This window comes from Moschus berezovskii, chromosome 4, assembly GCF_049115385.1.
Source record: "Moschus berezovskii isolate FMDL1 chromosome 4, NW_MosBer_1.0, whole genome shotgun sequence".
In the NCBI taxonomy this organism is placed as follows: Eukaryota; Metazoa; Chordata; class Mammalia; order Artiodactyla; family Moschidae; genus Moschus; species Moschus berezovskii.
Genome location: NC_142463.1, coordinates 25,481,194 through 25,505,882, shown reverse-complemented (window position 1 = coordinate 25,505,882; position 24,689 = coordinate 25,481,194). Strand labels below are relative to the sequence as shown.

The window sequence follows — 24,689 nt, the reverse complement described above, 5'->3', positions numbered from 1 at the left end:
CACAGTCAAAGGCTTTGGCATCGTCAATGAAGCAGAAATCGATGTTTTTCTGGAACTCTCTTGCTTTTTTGATGATCCAGCGGATGGTGGCAATTTGATCTCTGGTTCCTCTGCCTTTTCTAAAACCAGCTTGAACATCTGGAATTTCATGGTTCACATATTGCTGAAGCCTGGCTTGGAGAATTTTGAGCATTACTTTACAAGCATGTGAGATGAGTGCAGTTATGTAGTAGTTTGAGCATTCTTTGACATTTCCTTTCTTTCTTGTTAGTCTGTTAAAAAACATTCTCTGAGGGAAATTATTATCTGTCATCTATAATCTAGTAGAGGCTCATTAAAAACTGGAATGGTTTTTATTTCACAGTAATTTGGGTGAATTTCTTTTTTTTTTCCTTATTCACCTTTCCTCAGTTTTACTTGGATTTGTTTGTATATTTTTCTTTTCAATACTGTAATTGGCTTTAATTCTTTTTTAAAACACTTATATTGGGGAAGAGTTGAATAAAAATGTTTCGTTAGTTTCAAGTATACAGCAAAGTGATTCAGTTAAACATATACACATGTCTGTTCTTTTTCAAATTCTTGGATAAACTTCTGTGGAGACTCCTCTAGTCAGTGATACTCTGGTTATTAACCTTAAAGTTGTTGATAATTTCATTGAGAGGGAAAAGGAGGAAGCTTCACATTGGGTTAGTGTTTTACAGTTTTCAGTTCCCTTCTTCCTGCCTTAGTTCATTTGATTCTTATAGACTCTACTAGTGTCAGGCCTGTGCATATCGTACACAGGTTGAAAATGGCACCTCCTGAAAGCTGTGGTCTTAATGAGCATGTGAATGTAGGACTTGATGGAAACTCTTCGTGCTATATAAAGAGAAGTATTAAGGCAGGTTGTAGATAAGTGGTCTCTAAGAGTCTCCAATGGAGAAGGTGATAGCACCCCACTCCAGTACTCTTGCCTGGAAAATCCCATGGGTGGAGGAGCCTGGTAGGCTGCAGTCCATGGGGTCGCTAAGAGTCAGACACAACTGAGCAACTTCACTTTCACTTTTCACTTTCATGCATTGGAGAAGGAAATGGCAACCCACTCCAGTGTTCTTGCCTGGAGAACCCCAGGGACGGGGAAGACTGGTGGGCTGCCATCTATGGGGTTGCACAGAGTCGGACACGACTGACGCGACTTAGCAGCAGCAGCAGCAGCAAGAGTCTCCAATAAAATCATTACTTTTCCTCACTGTATGATTTGTAGTGCCTTCAGTGATTCCATTCCCTAAGTCTTTAATCCCTTAGCAGTGTGTGTATTGAGGAATAACCTACTTCACCCTCCTTTTGTCTCTACATAGACTCTTTCTTCATCTTTAAAGTTATCATAGTGGTAATATTACTTGCCTGGCAGATATTTAATTGTGAACATGAAAGTGAGATAATATAGTTGAATACAACTTTATTAACTCTAAAATACTTTTTAAAGGAGTTATTCCTACTTTCCATGTACCTCAGTCTCACACCCCACTCTCTTTTAAAAAGGCTCCTTTTACCCTTCTCTTTTTGCTTGATCCCTTCCCTTCACACTGTTCAACCACCCCTATATGTTTCAGGAAGACCATACTTAGCTTATATACCCTGTGGGAAACCTTAAGTCCTCTGTCCTATTGTGAATGTAACCTTTCCTTACCTGTTGATTTTGTCCTCAAATGTGACAGAGTGTCACTGTGTCCCATACTTAACGTGCAAGATGTCTTAGCCCATTGTCCAGCCTATATGCTCTTTGAGAAGAGGATTATACTATTAATATATATCTTCTCATCTTTTTATTTCCTCTATATAGAACTGAACAGAATGCTTTCAGAATAGTAGTAGAAGAAAAGGTATTTGTAGAAATTAACTGAGATACTCAGGAATTTTGTGAACTTGACCGACTTGCTTGCTTGAAATCAGCCACAGTGAGCGTATTTACACCATGGAAATCAGCAGTCTTTTCAAATCACAGCCTTTTGTTTGGAGATCCAGTTTTATTAGCATGCTATACTGGTTGTGTATCTCTAACCCCCAACAGATTGTGAACTCCTTCAGATTCATCTCTGCCTCAGTGCCTGTTCTGTGATAGAAAAGCTGTTTACTGAATTAATGAATAAATAAGTGATTGAATATATCAACTGCCTTATTCCTGTACTGCTAACTCTTGCTAGTAGAAACAATTTCATGACACCACCCTTATGGCAGAAAGTGAAGAGGAACTAAAAAGCCTCTTGATAAAAGTGAAAGAAAAGTTGGCTTGGTCATGGCATCTGGTCCCATCATTTCATGGGAAATAGATGGGAAAACAGTGGAAACAGTGTCAGACTTTATTTTGGGGGGCTCCAAAATTACTACAGATGGTGATTGCAGCCATGAAATTAAAAGACGCTTACTCCTTGGAAGGAAAGTTATGACCAACCTAAATAGTATAGTAAAAAGCAGAGACATTACTTTGCCAACCAAGGTCCGTCTAGTCAAGGCTGTGGTTTTTCCAGTGGTCATGTATGGATGTGAGAGTTGGACTGTGAAGAAAGCTGATCACCAAAGAATTGATGCTTTTGAACTGTGGTGTTGGAGAAGACTCTTGAGAGTCCCTTGGACTGCAAGGAGATCCAACAGTCCATCCTAAAGGAGATCAGTCCTGGGTGTTCATTGGAAGGACTGATGCTGAAGCTGAAGCTCCAATACTTTGGCCACCTCCTGTGAAGAGTTGACTCACTGGAAAAGATTCTGATGCTGGGAGGGATTGGGGGCAGGAGGAGAAGGGGACGACAGAGAATGAGATGGCTGGATGGCATCACCGACTCGATGGACATGAGTTATTGTGCACTTCGGGAGTTGGTGATGGACAGGGAGGCCTGACGTGCTGTGATTAATGGGGTCGCAAGAAGTTGGACACGACTGAGCGACTGAACTGAGCTGAATATTTTTTGAGACAAGGTTCCAAAATGTCATGGACTGCAGTTTTCTTTCTGCTTCATAGTTTAAACGAGAAAAAAAGTTGTCTGTTGGAAATTAAGGCTGTTAAACACACATGTTTCAATAGCACAGTTAGGATGGCATTTCTGTCCATTATCACCTTGTTAAACTACTTTTGCTGTGACTTTGCTACCTACTCAGTTTGGGGCATCTCTTGCTTAATGGACTAACTTACTTTTTAATTTCCAAGTTGAAAGCCAAGAGTGTGAACCATCTCAAATTAGCTGAAAGATTTTTTTTCATATTTATAAGCGGTAACTAACTGATTTTTCACTAGTCCCAGATGTTACAAATGTAATAAATGAAAATATAGTCTTTGGACCTTAAAATTTCACTTTAAGAATTCTATATTATTACAACTTTACTGTTTTATTAATTTTTCTGTTGATTTTTGTCAAAAGCATATAATATGAAATTTAAAGATGTTAACAGTCACTTTTTAATTTTTTATAAAGCATCCTTCATAGTGATGATGCATGGAAGTTTTTTAAAAAATAATGCTAGCTTTCTGGCCATTCTCTGTGCCATCTGTTACCATCTAAACTTGAAACCATTTTTAATTTATTTTAAAATTTGAAGATTTATAAACACTATATTAAGATCCTAACACTAATCATTAAAAGAATAGAAATACAGCAACTTATCTGTAAAGATTTCAGTAAGTTTTATGTTCTGTACACCATATTTTATGTGACTTATAGTACTTTAAATTTGTTTTATAAAGATAGAAAGTCCCAGTACGTACTAGATGTGTAAGATTCACATTTTTGATCAAGAAGGTAAATAAATAGACTAATCGCTTATCAACATAATTTTTTGTTTTTCATGTTCTGCTCTCACTTTACACAATAAGTTAAATATTTTGTTGGTTAAAACCGAGACAAACAGAAAATGACATTAGACAACATGCATACTTGTTGGTTTTATTGAATGTGCGAAAAATTTCAAACAGTTCTAATTAGGTGCAAGTGCACTCTATCTCTGGAGGTACATCTTTCAGCATCAGCTACTCAGTTGCATGCCGAAATCCTGTGCTTTATGGAATTAATGTACCACAGATACTAAAGATGTTTGATTCAAGGATAATAATAATGGAGTGATGACTTCTTAATAAAACCTTACCTATTTGTATGGCACAGTTAAGAGATACAAGCTGTTCAGAAAAATGAGAGACTCTTGTTTGGATTAGAAACTACTGTGTTAGGATTTCTTTTGAGGTGTATGTAGGGGAGAATATTTGTGAAACATTTTCAGAATACTTGAAATTTACAATAAATCAAAACAAAAAGTTAACTACTTTTTTTCTGACAAAGTCATGGTTATCACAAATTAAGCATGTAACTAAGAGTGTTCGTTTTTTCGGGCATTTCATTGAAATAATTGGAAATCTTAATGTAGTGTCTGTGATCTGTAATACATAGTTTCTGTCTGTAGAGCAACTGTTTAGAGAATAGCTTTCTAAAGAGTCTGCATATAATGGGTTTACTTAAATTCTATAAGTGTTCTATACTATAAGAATGGGAAAATTAGAAGTATCTTAAGTTCACCTGAGAGTCTTGAAGAGGGTTAGAAATTCTCTCAAAATTCTCATCAGTTGTGAGATAATTTCATTATGGAGACTGCTGCATGAGGTAGATGTCTTGACTAGATGATCCCATAGGTCACTTTTGGCTTTAAAGTTCTTATAATCTGTTGATTTTCAAAAAGTGTTTTCTTAATAATGTGATAGAGCATTATAACTTCTCTTTCAAAGGCATACTTTTGATAAAATCTAAATAATGTATAGCAGGGAACAGACTAAAAAATATAATTCAAGTGATAGAACTAATTGTCGTAACACTTGAATGCTAGTTTTAGAAAACATTAATTAGCTATACGTATTACCACTCTGTTGTACACTATCAGAGCTTGACATTGCTTCAACTTGGAAAACATTATTTTAATCTTTTAACATTCCCTAATTCTGTATCATCATTAATTTGGTATGAAACAAAACTGATTTCTTGAGCATCTGCTATGTGTACTAGCTGTATCACAGCGAAAATGATTTTCCTTTTTTAAGCTAGATTTTATCTCAAGGCAAAATGTTCCTTATTTTGAAGCAAAGATATAAGTTCCAGGCTCTAGAACTTATTCCTGTTCAGGACATTTGTCATATATGGAATATATTGTTGATCTATGTGATGTTATTAGCTGTATTAACTGCCAAGATGTATGGTTCAGATGCTGCAGAACTATTTTTTAGTATTTTCATTTATAATATCTGTGACCTACAAATACATGTGGAGTGATACGGCAATTGCCAGTAATTTTTATTTTCTATTTTCCTACTATGTACTTTACATTTTAATTACATAGAGTTATGAGTTTGTTGATCAGCAATATGTTTTCAGCAATACTAAACTGAAATGTAACTAATAGAAATAAAGTATAATTTACTACAAAATTATTTACTGAGAATTATCACATCGCCTCCTTTACTTAAACACATAAGTCTCTTGCCTGCCTCTTACTGTCCTGTCTGAAACATTCTTTTTATGATTGGCTCTTCATTCTTCAGGATTCAGTTTAAATATTGTCTGACATTCTCTGCCACCATCCCCCGCCCTCCCAATCTAAGTAGGTTTACAATCCTTTGTTAGTTTCCATTACTAAGTCTAGTTTATTTCCCTCATAGGATTGATCACAAGTTGTAATTAAATATTTGTTTACTTGTCTTTCCTGTTAGACTGTTGGCTTCACAGGAGTAAAACCATGTTGTTCCATTCCCTGGCATAATCCAAGCACCTAGTTCAGTATCTACAACACAGTTTTACTACCTCTAAGAAACATTTCCAGTCAAATCCAGTCTCCTATATTGATGTAACACTTTGTACTAGACCCTCCACTTAGAAGCTCTGTGACCTTGGGAGTTATTTAGCCTCTTCCTGCCTCAGTTTACTCATCTCTGAGATGACGATCAGTCTCAGGTATGTTATGAAGATTAACTTTACTAGTGTATCTGAAGCTCCTAACAATGCTAGGAGCTAGAAGTGTAATAAGCACTCAATACATGCTGTAACGTTTTTTTAAGATGTATTATTGCCTGGATTGTGTGAAACACTTTTATTGTTGTATCCATTACTCTCTTTCATTGTAAGCGTCAGGAGGACAAGTAAGTGTCTTACTTACTTGTATATATTACTCTTGTATAGTCAGTCCCCTATATACAAATGAGTTTTGTTTTGAGAGCACATTTATAAGTCCAATTTGTACAAATAGTTAGCCTAGGTACCCAGCTAATACAATTGGCTATATAGTACTGTAATGTACTAGATATATACTACTTTTCATACCAGTAATGCATAAAAAGCAAACACACACTAAAAGTAAAGAAAACATTTTTAATCTTACAGTACAGTACCTTGAAAAGTACAGTAGTACAGTACAACAGCTGACATGCAGGCACATGTTTGCATCTTTGAGAATTTGCAACTTGAAGGTTCATATGTAGGGAATTTAATGTATAGTGTTCTGTAGCAATTTAAAGTCTAATTCAACACCCATTTGATGCTTGATTCTATCCCTTAAGTATCTACATCGTAATAATAATTGCTCTCTTCGTGTCTGAGTGTTGTAATGAGCTAGTAACAATTTCACCTATATTCTTCCTTGTTCACCAGAGGTTCTGACTGCTCCGGGCTGCTCTGCATTCTTAGACACACACTTCCTCAATTTCTTGTACTTTTGTTTATTCATACTGCTTCTGCTCTCATTGTTTTTACATTCCATGTCCATATCTAGAAAGTTTTTAAGATCCATGCTGAAAAGTGCCACTATAAAAATGTGGTTCTATAAAATTATTGCTAATCTTTCACAGAGATAGGATTACTTTCTTTTGATACTTAATAGTGCAATTTCTGACATTTGTATAAACATCTCCCCATGTAATATACACACACACATATCTATACAACAAATATTCCTGGTGCTTCTACCACATGCTAAGCACCAATCTGATAGCCAACAGCACAAAGATAGTTTGCATGTGGACTTTCTGAGATAAACCCATACATATTAAAGAAGACTTAGTAAGTATTATAATGAAGTGTTTTGAAGAATTGTAGGAACTGGGTTTAATTTTACCTGCAGGGTTGAAGAAAGCCTTCTCAGGAGGCAATATTTGAGGTGAACTTCTAAAAATGAGTAAGAGTTTTCCGAGGGTCAAGAGGAAAAAGTGTGGAGGCAGGAAAGTAACTGCTTTTTAAGGAAACATTATTTTCCTGATACATATATAAAAAAGATTTCTTTTATCTTCAGATCCTTTCAGGGTCTACCCAACACATATGCTTAACATATAGTAAGTTGTTAATGTTTGAATAATAAATGGAGTAATGTGAGTCTAGTACAAGTTAGCATAAATGATTCTCTATGTCCATCTCTTGCTTCTATTTTCTTCTAAAATATTTTTATTCTTAGTCAGTAGCTTCCAAAATATTGATACAGTGGCTACTATAGAGTTCTGAGTTTAACTTCAGTGAAGTTTGCCTTTCTCATGGTTACAGCAGAATTAAGCTGATTTAAATGGCCCAGCTTGGGTCATATATTCATCTTTAAACAAATAACTTGATGGGAGAGAGGATAAATTATTAATTTGGAAAAGTAAGTTGGGACCAAATCATTCTAAGTGTAATGGGATGCTTTTAGAGGTTTTAAATAGAGAAATTATATGACCTGTTTTTTTGTTCTTAATACTGTTTTTGCTCTGTGTGTAGAGTGGATTGCAGAAGGTGAAAGTGAAAGCACCTAGACTAGTGAGGTGGTTCTTGCCATAGTCCAGCTTATAGATTATAGTAGTCATGTTTTGAATATGTATTAAAAGGGAATGGATGGTGAGATTAAGGGGAAAATGAAAGATGATTCCTGAAATCTTGACTTGAGTAACTGAGTGCATGGTAGTGTCATTTATTGGAAATAAAGAGGACTGAATGTGATGATAATTTAGCTTTGGCTGTTACCTTTTCATTGTCTTTTAAATGTCTGTGTGGAGAAGCAGTTATATCAGTTGGACAAGTCCTTAGATGTCATTTTTTTCATCTTTAAAGTGGAAATAATGTTATATATTTAATAGGGATATTGAGGGATGTGGTAATGTATAGAACATGTGACATTTAATAGTTGAATGAATGAAGTTGATATTTTAAAACCTTATAACTGCACCCTTTAACAAATTGGAACTGGCTTACTCTCCCTCTGTAGTTTTGTTGCCACATTTAGCAGTTACAAAGAATTGTAACCTGTGTTGATTTATCATATTTGGTAGGTAAAGAATCTGCCATAGGAAAATGTATTTTAAAAAAAGCAACTAATTTTAATTTATCAGGTTGTCTAGTTCTTGCTCACTTCTGTTTTTACTCTTAAAAACCAGTGAATTTCATGAAATGTGTAGGCTAGAGTTAAAAAGGAGTTCCTTTAATACCCTGGTCAAATGCTAATGAATTTGCTTGATATTACCTGACCTGTGAGTTAAATAAAAATGACATTGTGGTTTCAATAGTGTAGAGTTGCTTGGTTACTCAGTGCCTGTACACTTGTCTATGAGGCTAATGGTATTTGGATTTATAAGATATTGGGGAAATTCAATTTTTTAATGTAGCTTTTAGATTGTGTATTTTGAAATATAGGGTGAGGTGGGGGGTTGGGGATTGTTTAAAGCTGCTAATAGAAGGGAAGGGGCCTGATGTCAGGTGCTAATTTTGATTGGATACTGGCTGTCTCAAATAGTCTTAAGTTATCAAAAAATACAAGTTAATTATTTTCATTTTGTAGTCTACATATGTGGTCTAGATTTGTTTCATCATTCATACTTTTTAAAATCTACTAGTGTGAAATTAAGTGAAGAAAGTATCCCTTAAGTTTGACATTGAGAGGTAAACAGCAGTGTTTCCATCATAATGTTATTTTTTTAATTACTCAAAAAGTACATGAATAATATTTTCATGGAAAATAATAATAAATAATATTTTCAGGAACTCAGGAGTCTAAAAAATAAAAGATGACAGTCCTACTTTGTAAATTGTGTGGATTTCTCTAAAATAGCTACTTAGAAATGCAGTGGCTTCTGGTTGCTTTCACTTTATTTTGATAGATATTGCCAGATTGCCACCCTCAGAAAAGCTCTGCCTTACTTCTTCACCCATCAGCACTATTAAGTATGCGTGTTACATTGTATTCTTACCAAACAGTGGGGTATATCAGTATTTTTAGTTGTTTTCCTAATTGAAAGGCAAAAAGGTATAACAGTGAAAGATGAACACTACGGATTGGTAGGTGCCCAGTATGCTACTGGAGAAGAGTGGAGAAGTAACTGGAGAAGTAACTCCAGAAAGACTGAAGAGACAGAGCCAAAGCAAAAAAAAAAACAAAAAATGCCCAGTTGTGTACGTGACTGGTGATGGAAGTAAAGTGCTGTAAAGAACAATATTGCATAGGAACCTGGAATGTTAGGTCCATGAATCAAGGTAAATTGGAAGTGGTCAAACAGGAGTTGTCAAGAGTGAACATCAACATTTTAGGAATCAGTGAACTAAAATGGACCAGAATGGATGAATTTAATTCAGATAACCATTATATCTACCCCTGTGGGCAAGAATCTCTTAGAAGAAATGGAATAGCCCTCTTAATCAACAGGAGTCCAAAATGCAGTATTTGGGTGCAGTCTCAAAAATGACAGAATGATCTCTGTGCGTTTCCAAGGCAAACCATTCAATATCACAGTAATCCAAGTCTGTGCCCCAACCACTAATGCCAAAGAAGCTGAAGTTGAACAGTTCTATGATAACCTACAAGACCTTCTAAATCTAACACCAAAAAAAGATGTCCTTTTCATCATAGGGGAATAGAATGCAAAAGTAGGATGTCAAGAGATACCTGAAGTAACAGGCAAGTTTGGCCTTCGACTACAAAATGAAACAGGGCAAAGGCTAGTAGAGTTTTGCCAAGAGAACGCACTGGTCATAGCAAACATCCTCTTCCAACAGCACAAGAGAAGACTCTACACATGGACATCACCAGATGTTCAATACTGAAATCAGATTGATTATATTCTTTGCAGCCAAAGATGGAGAAGCTCTATACAGTTAGCAAAAACAAGACCAGGAACTGACTGTGGCTCAGATCATGAACTCCTTATTGCAAAATTCAGACTTAAGTTGAAGAAAGTAGGGAAAACTACCATTCAGGTATGACCTAAATCAAATATACAGTGGAAGCAACAAATAGATTCAAGGGATTAGGTCTGATAGACAGAGTGCCTGAAAAACTATGGTCAGAGGTTTGTAACATTGTACAGGAGGCAGTGATCAAGACCATCCCCAAGAAAAATATATACAAAAAGGCAAAATGGTTGTCTGAGGAGGCCTTACAAATAGCTGAGAAAAGAAGAGAAAGTAAAGGAAAAGGAGGAAAGGAAAGATATACCCATCTGAATGCAGAGTTCCAAAGAATAGCAAGGAGAGATAAGAAAGCCTTCCTTAGTGATCAATGCAAAGAAATAGAAGAAAACAATAGAATAGGAAAGACTAGAGATCTCTTCAAGAAAATTAGAGATACCAAGGGAACATTTCATGCAAAGATGGGCACAATAAAGAACAGAAATGGTATGGACCTAACAGAAGCAGAAGATACTAAGAAGAGGTGGCAAGAATACACAGAAGAATCATACAAAAAACATCTTCATGACCCAGATAATCACAATGGTGTGATCACTCATCTAGAGCCGGACATCCTGGAATGCGAAGTCAAGTGGGCCTTAGGAAGCATCACTACGAACTAAGCTAGTGGAGGTGATGGAATTCCAGTTGAGCTATTTCAAATCCTAAAAAAATGATGCTGTGAAAGTGCTGCATTTAGTATGCCAGCAAATTTGGAAAACTCAGCAGTGGCCACAGGACTGGAAAAGGTCAGTTTTCTTTCCAGTTCCAAAAAAAGGCAATGCCAAAGAATGTTCAAACTACCACACAATTGCAGTCATCTCACAGGCTAGCAAAGTAATGCTCAAAATTCTCCAAGCAAGGCTTCAACAGTACATGAACCAAGACCTTCCAATGTTCAAGCTGAATTTAGAAAAGGCAGAGGAACCAGAGATCAAATTGCCAACATCCGTTGGATCATAGAAAAAGCAAGTGAGTTCCAGAAAAACATCTACTTCTGCTTTATTGACTATGCTAAAGCCTTAGACTGTGCGGATCACAACAAACTGTGGTAAGTTCTTCAAGGGATGGTCATACCAGACCACCTTATGTGCCTCCTGAAAAATCTCTATGCAGGTCAAGAAGCAACTGTTAGAACCAGATATGGAACTACAGATTGGTTCCAAATTGAGAAAGGAGTGCATTAAGGCTGTATATTGTCACCCTGCTTATTTAACTTCTGTGCAGAGTACATCATGCGAAATGCCAGACTGGATAAAGCACAAGCTGGAATCAAGAAATATCAGTACCCTGGGATATGCAGATGACACCGCCCTTATGGTAGAAAGTGAAGAACTAAAGAGCTTCTTGGTGAAAGTGAAAGAGGAGAGTGAAAAAATTGGCTTAAAGCTCAACATTCAACTGCCAAAATCATGGCATTTGGTCCCATCACTTCATGGCATATAATAGATGGGGAATCAATGGAAACAGTGACAGCCTTTATTTTCTTGGGTTCCAAAATCACGGCAGATGGTGACTGCAGCCATGAAATTAAAAGATACTTGCTCTTGGAAGAAAATCTATGACAAACCTAGACAGCATATTAAAAAGCAGAGACATAACTTTACCGACAAGGGTGAGTCTAGTCAAAGCTGTGGTTTTTCCAGTAGTCATGCATAGATATGGAGAAGGAAATGGCAACCCACTCCAGTATTCTTGCCTGGAGAATCCCAGGGACAGGAGCCTGGTGGGCTGCTGTCTATGGGGTCACACAGAGTCGGACACGACTGACGTGACTTAGCAGCAGCAGCAGCAGCAGCATGCATAGATATGAGAGAAAGCTGAGCGTCAAAAAATTGATGCTTTTGAACTGTGGTGTTGGAGAAAACTCTTGAGAGTCCCTTGGACTGGAAGATCAAACCCAGTCAATTCTAAAGGAAATCAATCATGAATATTCATTGGAAGGCCTGATGCTGAAGCTGAGGCTTGAATACTTTGGCCACCTGATGCGATAAACTGACTCATTGGAAGGGACCCTGATGCTGGGAAGGATTAAAAGCAGGAAAAGAAGGAGGCGACAGAGAATGAGATGATTGGATGGCATCACCAACTCAATGGACGTGAGTTTGAGCAAGCTCCAGGAGCTGGTGATGGACATCGAAGCCTGGCATCCTGCATGTGGTCCATGGGGTCACAGAGTTGGGCATGACTGAACGACTGAACTGAACTGAATCCAAAGGTGTGAATGGTGTTTGTTTCAATATGCATTTCCTTAATTATTCAAAAAGTAAATGTTTTTCTTTCTGTATCATTATCTTAATGATATAGTAGTTTCCAAGTTAGGTTATTTTAGTATTTATTGAATTAGTGGTGATTGGTTAATGTGTATAGTAATGGTTAAAGTACAGTGACACTGCCACCCTTGATTCACATTGTTAATTTTACTTTAGACCAAGTATATGTTGTCATGTTTAATTTAATGACCTTTTCAGTATATCATTACTGGAATAAAATGTAGACAGGCAGAAGAGCATAGTGGTTAAAAGTATGGATTGTTGAGCAAGACTGCCTGGACCAGAATACTGCCTCCGGAACTTACTGTTACATGATTTCAGTTAAGTTACATATCATCTCTGTGCCTCAGATGCCTTATCTCTAGATGAATAAGCAAAATAAATAGTAATTTATTTGTAAATTATTAAAAATAAATAATAAAGATAAATTATAAATATAATGAAATATTATTCATCCTTAACAAAGAAAATGCTGCCATTTGCAGCAACATGGATGAATCTGGAGGACAGTGTGCTTGGTGAAAGAGACACAGGACAAATTCTCTATGATACTACTTATATGAGGAATCTAAGATAATCAGATTTATAGAAGCAGAAAATAGAATGGTAGTTGCTAGATGTTGGAGAAAGAAGGAAATGGAAAGGTATTAGTGAAAGGATACAAAGTTTTAGTTATACAAAATATATAAATCCTAGAGATCTACAGTAAAACACAGCATCTGTAGTTAACAGTACTGTATTATATACTTAAACTTCGCTAAGAGGGTGGATCTTATGTTAAGTGTTTTTATCAGAAAGTAATGGTAATTATAATGATAATAAATAAAGAGGGTGGGAGGAAATTTTTAGAGGTGATAGACGGATTTATGGCATATATTCTGGTGATAGTTTCACAGGTTTAATTCATCAAGTTGTATATATTAAATATATATGCTGCTAAGTCACTTCAGTTGTGTCCGACTCTGTGCGACCCCATAGACAGCAGCCCACCAGGCTCCCCCGTCCCTGGGATTCTCCAGGCAAAAGCACTGGAGTGGCTTGCCATTTCCTTCTCCAATGCATGAAAGTGAAAAGTGAAAGTGAAGTCGCTCAGTCGTGTCCGACCCTCAGCGACCCCATGGACTGCAGCCTTCCAGGCTCTTCCCTCCATGGGATTTTCCAGGCAAGAGTACTGGAGTGGGGTCCCATTGCCTTCTCCGATTAAATATGTATAGTTTTTTATATTTTAATCATACTTCAGTACAATGGTTTATAAAAGAAAAATCATGAAAATAGTTAACATTTACAAAGTGCTTAGATTAGTGCCTATAAGTACTATTTGAATATCTGCTAAATAAATTAATTAAATTCATAAATTTTATTGCATATTGAGTACATGTAATTCTTCAAACACTTGAATCTCAGCATTTTCGATAAAACTTAATGATGTAAATATGTTACAACTCAAATGTTAATGTCTAAAAATTACATCTTAAAGAATGTATTTTATAAGTATCTTCCAGTGTGATTATTAAATTGAAAAGAAAAAAGATTTCTCTTTTATTCTGGAATGAGGTAGAATGGGTGAAAAAGTAATTTGTTTCATTTTCATATGTTCATGTGGTTGATCTTTAGAAACTAGACTTTTATTTAGAGCAATGGGTACCAGTGTAATATGGTAGGACAAAAACGCATTTTTACGGTTGGAAAGAATGGAGTTCAAATCTAGGTCTGCCACTTTAATAAAGTCATTTCTGTATACATAGGGTTGATGTGAGCATGAAATGTAGTAACACATGCAAAATGGGTAATCACTGCCTTGGCACTCAATAAATGATAGTTGCAGCTGTTATAGTTATCTCTTCTCTACCCTCCTAATACTTTATTGATATCTTTACCATTATAATTATCTCACTGTACCATGAGTATTTGTTTCTGAGTGTGACAGATGTTCATTTGGCTGTGATTTTCTTAAAGGGAAGAGTATCACCTCTATCTTCATATCTCTCCTGCAGAGTTTGCAACTGCCAACTATTAAGTGCAACACTGTTTTGGTCAGCTACCTGTTTTTGTCCCAGAGTGTTTTAAATTTGAACTGGTTGCCAACATTTAAAAGTTTAAAAGCTTCACATTTCAAGATAAAGCAAAACATTACAGGATTCTTGGCTTCTGGCTTTTGTCAAAGAATCAGAAAATTCAGCAGTACTGAACCCCAGAGTTTCCATGGCAGTAATGAATTGTTCTGGAGTAGAGCTGCCTCCTTCAAGAGGCATGCTGTCTGGTTTGCCATAGACCACAACACCTGAATATTGCTTCCTCACAACTAAAGCTGCATGCCCTTTGCCGATCACATTTCACTCGTCTTCTGTCTGCTTTTCTAGATACTTGTGTTTGAGAAAGCTGCCCTAGGGACAGAGAGTTTGTAACTTTGGTAGTTACTCAGTCGTGTCTGAGTCTTTGTGACCCATGGACTGTAGCCTGCCAGGCTTCTCTGTCCATGGGATTTTCCAGGCAAGAATACTGGAATGGGTGGCCATTTCCTTCTCCAGGGAATCTTCCCAACCCAGGGTTCGAACCCGAATGTCCTGCATTGGGAGCAGATTCTTTACCATCTTAGCCATCATGGAAGCCTATTTGTAACTTAGAAAGCGCTCAACAAATGTTTGTTGAATGAATGAGTGATTGAAAGAACCTGAAGCATAAACAAGTATAGACGGTTTACTTGATCTACTTTAAAATGCCCGAATGATGAGGATCTAGCTGTGCTTAAATAACAACTATTCCCATCACCTTTTTCAATATACAGCATGAGGAAGTAATGGTAATGTTGGAGATGATCAGAGAATGATGCTCTGAAATAACTGGTTTTCATTGGATGTGATTACTAGACTGCCACATTTTCAAAACTAGACATCCTCAAATTTATTCACTACTGGTGTAGTGTAGTGAAACATGACAAAAAATAAAATATGATCAAATGCACTTGCCATTTATTTTGGAATGCATGGTAATATCTTTTCCACTCAAGCAAAACATACAAACAACACCCAATTGTGTTTGAAGACAAGGAATCTTTGATCAGAACTCTGAAATATCCCTTTGAATTAGTATAATAAACTTTATTAATTTTATACCTGACAGTAATTTGGGATTTATGTTTATTTAGTTGAACTGATGCATGTCCCAAATCTGTGAAGGCAGGGTTAGCCAAGTAAGTGAAAATTATGAGTAACATTTCTTTGGTAAGGAATGGGGGTGGAGTAATGATGTACTGGAAAATTTTTCTAGTTTTAGTTTTGAAGGAAAATATCATAAATAGTTAAAAAAGATAAAGTGCCTCGGCGTCCCATAATTTTCCTTTTGAGTTTTGCTTCTGCTTCTTACTTGAAGAGTCATTACCCTCAGTTAACTTTCTGTAAAGAAAATAAATGAAAGCTGCATTGAAGTTGATAGAGTTAGAGAATATATACAAATATGTAAAACATCTCACAGAGCCTTTGCATTTCATGTTTTCTCTGCCTGGGAAATTCTTTCTGGGATTTGTACCTTCTCATTCAGGATTCAACCTATCCAAGACATAGAGAATAACTGGAAAGAGTCTAATATCGTTATTCATAGAACTTACCTAATTCTGAAATTATCTTGTTTATATATTCATATTTCTTTCTCTCTCCTTTCTCACCATTCCCTTCACCATACACCTACTATATAGAATGAATGTAAGCTCCATGAAGGCAGAGACTTTGTTTTCTCAGTAACCACTACAAAATAGTGCCTTCCTCTTAGTAGACACTCAATAAATATTTGTTGACTGGGTAGCCAACTAAATGAATGTATTAGCACTCAGTGAATGTACTTGGTAAACTAGAACATGTTTATCTATTGCTTATAAGTCCAGTGAGAGATTCTCTTAGCACTTTGTTAGCAGTAGATTACGTATTTCTTTTAAAATATTTTTTACTGACACCCTGATTTTTAGCACTTAATATAAGGAATGAAGTGCTTTTTGTAAGGAGGCAAGAGTTTTATCTTAACTCTCAGTCCCATCTGTAATTTTTCACTCATATGTTCAGTTATTCACTTTTAAAATAAAAATCTTACCTTTAAAATAAAAATCCTGTGACAAGTGTATTTGTGTTGTATATAACTATTTACACATTTTCTTCCCAACTAGATTTGGTTCCTTTAAATTTTTTTTTTAGAGTGAACTGTACTTTAATTTACTGGTATTGTCAATCTATGAACAAGACAGTATTATTTTGTTTTTCTTCCATGAAGGGAGATGGATTCCGATCTGCTATAATATGTGCCCACAGCTTCACCTTGAACATGCAGCATTCAGGCTGTACTCAGGGTAGATTATTCCTTTTTCACTTTCACAATTTTTATACTGCTGCCAGAAGTCTTCATGGCGTTTGCTTTGAATTCAGTCTTCAGTGCATCTCTGACTGCTTTTGCACAGATCTGGGAGTATCGGATGTAGCTGAGTCCAACCTGTCGCCTGTACACCTGCATGATGTTGCGAGAGGGGGAGAGTTGGGCCAAATCGCGAAGACCTGTAAATGTCGGTTCAGTGCGCGGCCCGGCTACCGGAAGTTCAGGTCTTAGATTTGGTTCCTTAAGGGAGTGTGGAAGTCTGCATCTTGTCTGTCTACCACTTTCTTTGCTATGTTGTAATGACTTAAGTGATAGACGCTGGTAAGAATTACTGAGTCAATAAGGGAAGAGTGTGAGACTGGTACTGTTATGGCATCCATTATACCTATCTTTCCCACTCTGCTCCTATGAATTCCTCCTAAAAGAATGATTAAGTTTAAATCATCACTCACTTAAACAAAAACTGCCAGATGCACAGTTAACATGAATTATTTTAGTAACATCTACATCATTGTAGTTGTTCCCTGTTAACTATTTTGTAGGTGAATGCATGAATTGATGAATAATTAGACCAATATAAAGTGGCAGTTATGTGAGCTATAAACTTATTTCTTTAACTACAGAGTATTTTTACTGGCTTTGATATTTATTTTCTATTTTATTATTGCTCTCTTTTTCAGGTTATGATTACATGTATTCTATTGTTACTCTTTCAGTTTTGTGGTAGTAATGCATATCAGTTCAGTTCAGTCGCTCAGTCATGCCTGACCCTTTGTGACCCCATGAATTGCAGCACGCCAGGCCTCCCTGTCCATCACCAACTCCCGGAGTCCACCCAAACTCATATGCATCAAGTCGGTGATGCCATCCAGCCATCTCATCCTCCATCGTCCCCTTCTCCTCCTGCCCCCAATCTCTCCCAGCATTAGAGTCTTTTCCAGTGAGTCAACTCTTCGCATGAGGTAGCCAAAGTATTGGAGCTTCAGCTTCAACATCAGTCCTTCCAATGAACACCCAGGATTGATCTCCTTTAGGATGGACTGGTTGGATCTCCTTGCAGTACAAGGGACTCTCAAGAGTCTTCTCCAACACCACAGTTCAAAAGCATCAATTCTTCGGTGCTCAGCTTTCTCCACAGTCCAACTCTCACATCCATACATGACCACTGGAAAAACCATAGCCTTGGACTAGACGGACCTTTGTTGACAAAGTAATGTCTCTGCTTTTTAATATGCTGTCTAGGTTGGTCATAACTTTCCCTCCATGGAGTAATTGTCATCTAATTTCCAGGCTGCAGGCAGCATCTGCAGTGATTTTGGAGCCCAAAAAATAAAGTCTGACACTGTTTCCAGTGTTTCTCCATCTATTTGCCATGAAATGATGGGACCTGATGCCATGATCTTAGTTTTCTGAATGTTGATTTTTAAGCCAACTTTTTCACTCTCCTCTTTCACTTTCATCAAGAGGCTCTTGAGTTCTTCTTCACTTTCTGCCATAAGGGTGGTGTCATCTGCATATCTGAGGTTATTAATATTTCTACCGGCAATCTTGATTCCAGCTTGTGCTTCTTCCAGCCCAGCGTTCCCCATGATGTACTCTGCATATAAGTTAAATAAGCAGGGTGACAATATACAGCCTTGATGTACTCCTTTTCCTATTTGGAACCAGTCTGTTGTTCCATGTCCAGTTCTAACTGTTGCTTCCTGACCTGCATATAGGTTTCTCAAGAGCCAGGTCAGGTGGTCTGGTATCCCATCTCTTCAGAATTTTCCACAGTTTATTGTGATCCACACAGTCAAAGGCTTTGGCATAGTCAATGAAGCAGAAATCGATGTTTTTCTGGAACTCTCTTGCTTTTTTGATGATCCATCGGATGTTGGCAATTTGATCTCTGGTTACTCTTCCTCTTTTAAAACCAGCTCTGGAAGTTCACGGTTCACATATTGCTGAAGCCTGGCTTGGAGAATTTTAGTTCCTATTAAAAATAATAAAAGAATAAGTGAAAAATTAGCACAATGTTTCTACCTTTATGCCTAAAAAACTGTAAGGAAATAATGTGTTAAAGCATGTTTAAATATATAGTGTGTATATATAGTATACATTGTATATAAAGTATGTTGTTGTTTAGTTGCTAAGTTGTGTTGACTCTTTTGTGACCCCATAGACTGTAGCCCACCAGGCTCCTCTGTCCGTGGGATTCCCCAGGCAAGAATATTGAAATGAGTTGCCATTTCCTTCTCCAGGGAATCTTCCCAACCTGGGAATCAAACCCATGTCTCCTGCACTGGCAGATGGATTCTTTGTCACTGATCTACCAGCGAAGCCCTATATATAGTGTAGTAAACATCAATGGTATATTTTTGTGTGGGTCTGTGTTGAATTGTGGTGTTGGAGAAGACTCTTGAGAGTCCCTTGGACTGCACGGAGATCCAACCAGTCCATTCTAAAAGGAGATCAGTCCTGGGTATTCATTGGAAGGACTGATCTGAAGCTGAAACTCCAATTACTTTGACCACCTCATGCAAAGAGTTGACTCACTGGAAAAGACTGATGCTGGGAGGGATTGGGGGCAGGAGGAGAAGGGGATGAAAGAGAATGAGATGGCTGGATGGCATCACCAACTCGATGGACATGAGTTTGAGTGCACTCTGGGAGTTGGTGATGGACAGAGAGGCCTGGTGTGCTGTGATTCATGGGGTCGCAAAGAGTCAGACACGACTGAGCGACTGAACTAAAGTGAACTGATGTTCTCTACTTTCTTAATCCACTGTCCAATAGGGTAACTACTAGCCACATATGGAAATTTAAATTAATTAAAGTGAAATGAAATTTGAAGTCATTTTTCTTAGTCACACTAGGTGTGTTTTAAGTGCTCAGTAGCCACATGGGGATAGTGGCCACCCTATTGGATAGGACAGATACAGAACATTTCTGTCATTACAGAAAGTTCTGTTAGCAGCTGGTAGGCTATCATATACACAATTCCTTATCCCTTATCTGCCACATTGTATGTTAGATATTTTGTTTGTAATTTGAAAATGAAATTGAATATGTCCTAGAAATAATATCTCGCTTAATTTCTTGAAATCTCTTTGCCCCCAAAATGATTATTTTATCAACTATACATTTAAAACAGTGTTTTTTCTATTTATTAAGATAGTCAATACCTGACATTTTCATCATTATTTAAAACTCTAAATTCTGTGATGAATACAGTTGAAGTATTATTCACTTTTAAGACAACACAGTGTATAATAATGTCTCCATGTGCCTTTTCTACTATAGTCAATGAAAAAAATACTTATTAAATGGTGATTTTTCTCCCTTTATCTTATTAAGTAAATTATATGGTCCTTTTTTATGGAAGTCTTCATAGTTAGAGATGTAAAACAGCAATTTCTTGGTTCTATAGCATGACATAGTTCAGAGCTGAGATTAGAGAAACCCCGTAGAGTTGTTAATACTTGAGGGCATCCCCAACTAGAAAAGTATGTGAATTTAGGCATGGGAGGAAGGAAGGATCTGCTTTAAATTTAGTGTAGGGTCACTGAATCTTAATGATAGATTAAACAAGGGAGGTAGAATAATGAATAGGGGTATGCAATGTGTAGCACTAATACCAGAAGTCCATGGTTTGTGGCGGTTTTTTAATGTCCTTTCCCATATGGTTTTGAATAGAGTAGGTTATGGCAGGGATGAGCTAAGCAATAGCTTTGTTAATGAATAAATAGGAGTAAATTTTTTTTTTTAAACCGGAGACTTCAGGCTGTTTAGAATGCCTGTTTATTTAATAAATCATGTGATTAAAGATTTTCTGATCTTAATACATTAAAAGATGATGCTAAGGTATCCCTGTTTTATTTTTTATAAAATAATTACATTTACATTTCAGGGTCAGTCCTAACAGTGAAATCGTTGGGGTGCGATTTTAACTTCCTTAATTAAAAGCCAATTGTATGGAGCGTCTGAACATTGGCATCATCAGTCCTTAAAGTTTATTGTACTGTATTAGATTTTCATTCATGATGTCAATTCACTTTGAAAGGTTTAATTAAATTGTTACTTGGAACCAGTTTCTAACTCTTCCTCATTCATCTAAAATTAACTTTGTGATTTTGGTGGCTATGCTCTTACTGTAACTTTGCTCTTGGCCAAGGCAGCTACTTATCTTACTTCCTGTCCTTCCACCCACATTTCTCTCAGAGAAAGTAATGCCAGCATTAAGCTAATCTTGGAAAATAGCAAGTTAAAATCAGAAAACCTGACTAGACACATTTTCAAATATTTCACAGAGCTGCTTTTTGGTGATTGCTTAATATTTCCAAAAGGAGAGGTTAAATAGGTTGTCTCTGGTGCCTTGGTTAAGCAGAGGGAAGGGAAATGTAAGTCTCCTGACTCCAGGGCCCCAAATGCAAACACTGGCCTAGTTGTTCCCAAACTTTCTCCTTGATGTGGGTGACTTGAATGGTTTATTTTCCCTTGATGAGCCACACCCCCAGGCACTTTAGTATTCATGGCAGACCCCAGCACTAAGTCCCTTTGTTGTCTTTGTTTTTTGAATTTTTTTGTTAACAAGAAAAGATAAAATTATGAGAGACCTGATTATAGACTGAGGTTCCATTGCTGATAGTTCCCACCACTTTTTTCAGTATCTCAGAGAAAGGCAAAGTCCTGGATAGGCAACAGAAAGCAGCAAAGCAAACATAAACATTATGTCTAAGCATCATTATTGGTGCTACCAGAGTGGGGGAGGATACACACAGTCTTTCTCAAAATATGAAGATGAGTCTTCACCAAAACAGCATCTGAAAAATTCTGAAGTTTCTATAGAGGCATTGGTTCTTTAAAGGGAAAAAAAATTTCTAAACAAGAAATAGATTAAAAAGATATTTCTAAATTTGCATTATCATCCTGATTTAGGCATTAATTAAGTGAATGACATTTGCAAGGCAAGTAGTTTAATCTATCTGTGTGTAAAATTTTTAAAAAAATATAGTTCTGTGAAAAACAAATTGGCAGAATAGATTAATAGCATTGCCCTATATCATCTTCCCTATATCATCTTCCCTATAGCAATTTCATTTTAGAACTTAATGAGGTTGCAAATGAATATCTAATCAGAGTTTCACTTGTCCAGATCCAAAGCACAGAAGAGGGATTGGCAACAGTGCCCAGTTGTTGAGAGAAGGAAAAACTGGAATAACAAGATAGGACATAATTGATAGAAGCAGCAGTCTTCCTATATTTTTATTCCAGACAAAACTCTTAACATTAGTGTTGGGTAGAAACTCAGAAGGCATTCAGCAAAAGTTTATACAAGGAAGTTTTTGCCAACCCTCACACGATAAAGTGTGTTTTACTGTTTTAAGTATTCTTCTTTTACCTTGACTTATTTTCTTTGAATATGTTTTATCTTGCTATTTCTTTCCCAGCTGTGTGTGACACCAGGAACTGCCCTCTTACTGTGAAGGCAGCATTCAGTCACTGAAACAATAAGTCACAGATCTTGTAGTTGTCCTTCGTCTGCAGCACTTAGAGTACAAAATTGACAGCCTGTAACTGCTCTTCATTGCCTGTTACAGCACAACAGGTATAAAAAGGCTCAGTTATGAGAGAGAGTAACCTTGGTTGATCACTTTTGTTACCGTATAATGCTCACCATTCAGAGTAAGAGTAAATGGTTTTAGCGGAAAATTCTTACATGTTACAATCATGTGTCAGGTAGTCTTCCCTGGTGGCTCAGCAGTAAAGAATCTTCCTGCCAATACAAGAGATATGGGTTTGATCCTTGGTGAGAGAGGATCCCCTGGAGAAGGAAATGGCTACACACTCCAGTATTCTTGCCTGGAGAATTCCTTGGGCAGAGGAGCCTGGGAGGCTACAGTTAATGGGGTTGCAAAGAGTGAGCAACTAACACTTTCACTTTTCACTTTCATATATGTATATGTATAGCTTAATAAACAGCAATGGGCATAATTTTGTATCTTGATTTTTCTTTAATATGTAACAACTTTATATGTTATTAAATATTCTTCTAGGTAGGGTCAGTAAACTTTTTCTACAAAGGGCTAGATAATAAATATTTCAGGCATTGCAGGGCATGTGATCTCTGTTGCATCTACTACTAAGTCTGCCCTCATGGTAGTGCCAAAAGCATCCACAGACAGTATGTAAACAAATGGAGGTAGTGGTGTTCCAGTACAACTTCATTTACAGAAACAAACAGCAGGCTGAATATGGCCTATAGGCTTCACTTTGCTGACCCTAGTTCTACATCATCATTTTAATGGCTGCGTGGTATTTATTTATTTAACTGTCTCATTATCAGATATCAAATTTGTGCCAAGTGTGTGTGTGTGTGTATAATAATAAACAGACCGCACTGAATATCTTTGTAGTTAAATATTTGGCTTACATGTATGATTATGTCCTTAAACATTAACTTGTATAGTGCTTCTGACATAGCAAATGGTTTATCTACTGAAGTTCAGACTTAAAAATCAAAGTGTTTCTGATATACAAGTATTTCTTGGTTTATGTGACCAATTTTTAAAGTTGTACATAAAATTGAACTTTATAAAAACATTTTAAGATTAAAGTAGGGCTCCTTAAAATGTTCTTATAATTACTCCATTACTTCTAAGATTGACTTTTTACTTAGGGTTTTTCGTCATGGAAGAATTTTTAAATTAACTTCATTTTAAAAGGAGAAATTTTAAGAGCATTTAATGAGTGACTGATGTTTTATTTTATTCATTGAGGACAATAAAAAATATTCACCTCTCTGGTATCTATTAGGCCTTTGTTGGAAAGATTTCGCTCTTTCACTGTTTCCATAAGGTACAGAGAGGAAATACTACCTCTAGGCTAAGGTCTTTACTGACTGACATGAGGTTAACCTCCCACTGTTTTTCCTGTGGGTCTTATTTCAGCTTGCCTATGAGAGAGACCAAAAAAACAAACCAGAAACTGTTTAGTCTTTCCTTTGCTTCAAACAGTTCTCTGGTGTTCAGGGGCATTTCCTCAGTTCAACTGACAGAAACAGGTGCCTTCCGAGTTTATTTAGTATGACCAATAGATCATTTAATGTGGATTTGCAGTTGTATTGCAATGCCCAAATATATATCATAGCCAAAAAGCAATAACACTTAAACTTAAGGCAGAAGAACTGAAGATTAACACAGATTTTCAGTGATGAAGATTACTATTTATCAATTATTTCAGTGCTGTGGAGTCTATAGTGATGTAGTACCATCTGTCATTACTTTCTTAGACTAAAAATAATTTATCATCGTAAAAATGATAGCATTTCTAGAATTTCTATAACAAATCATTATTAATTATGTTCATTCTCGAAAGGACTAGCTACCTCATGCAGGAGTTCAAAGAACTCTAGAATCAGTAAATTAGAAAGGCATGGCCATCTAGGAGAGCTTGTAAGTCTCAAATCTAGAGTTACCTAGATAGAGTGCTTGTTAGAACATATACTGTAGGTTCCTAGCATCTCCAGTGTACTAGGCCTTGGGTGGATTCCCTTAATTTTCATTTCTAATAGTTTCCAGGTGATACTAATACTATTTGTATTAGTATCAGGCACCAAACAGTGAGAGTCACAAATGCAGAAAAATGATTGTTTGTGTTGTTGTTTATAATTTCAACTTCTATAACGTCACCATTTCTCTAAACCTTCCCCCTCCCAAGACTTAAAATTCAGCATCCTTTCTATTTGTGAAACATACTTAACCTTGATCATTTATAAACATTTTCTTCACTCTTTATAAGTTCTCTTTTCTTAAAATCCAGGCTTACCCTTTAAAGATATATATATATATATATATATGTTAGTCACTTAGTCATGTCCGACTCTTTGCGACCA

General features: G+C 36.5%; 1 protein-coding gene and 1 pseudogene across 3 annotated transcripts in view; one reads left to right on the top strand and one right to left on the bottom strand.

Moving 5' to 3' along the window:
- The window catches only part of FAF1 (Fas associated factor 1), a 514,461-nt gene that overhangs the window by 252,096 nt on the left and 237,676 nt on the right, over window positions 1–24,689 (top strand). The gene's annotated exons all lie outside the window — the stretch shown is intronic.
- Window positions 16,740–16,972, bottom strand: LOC148778013 (ATP synthase F(1) complex subunit epsilon, mitochondrial pseudogene; annotated as a pseudogene).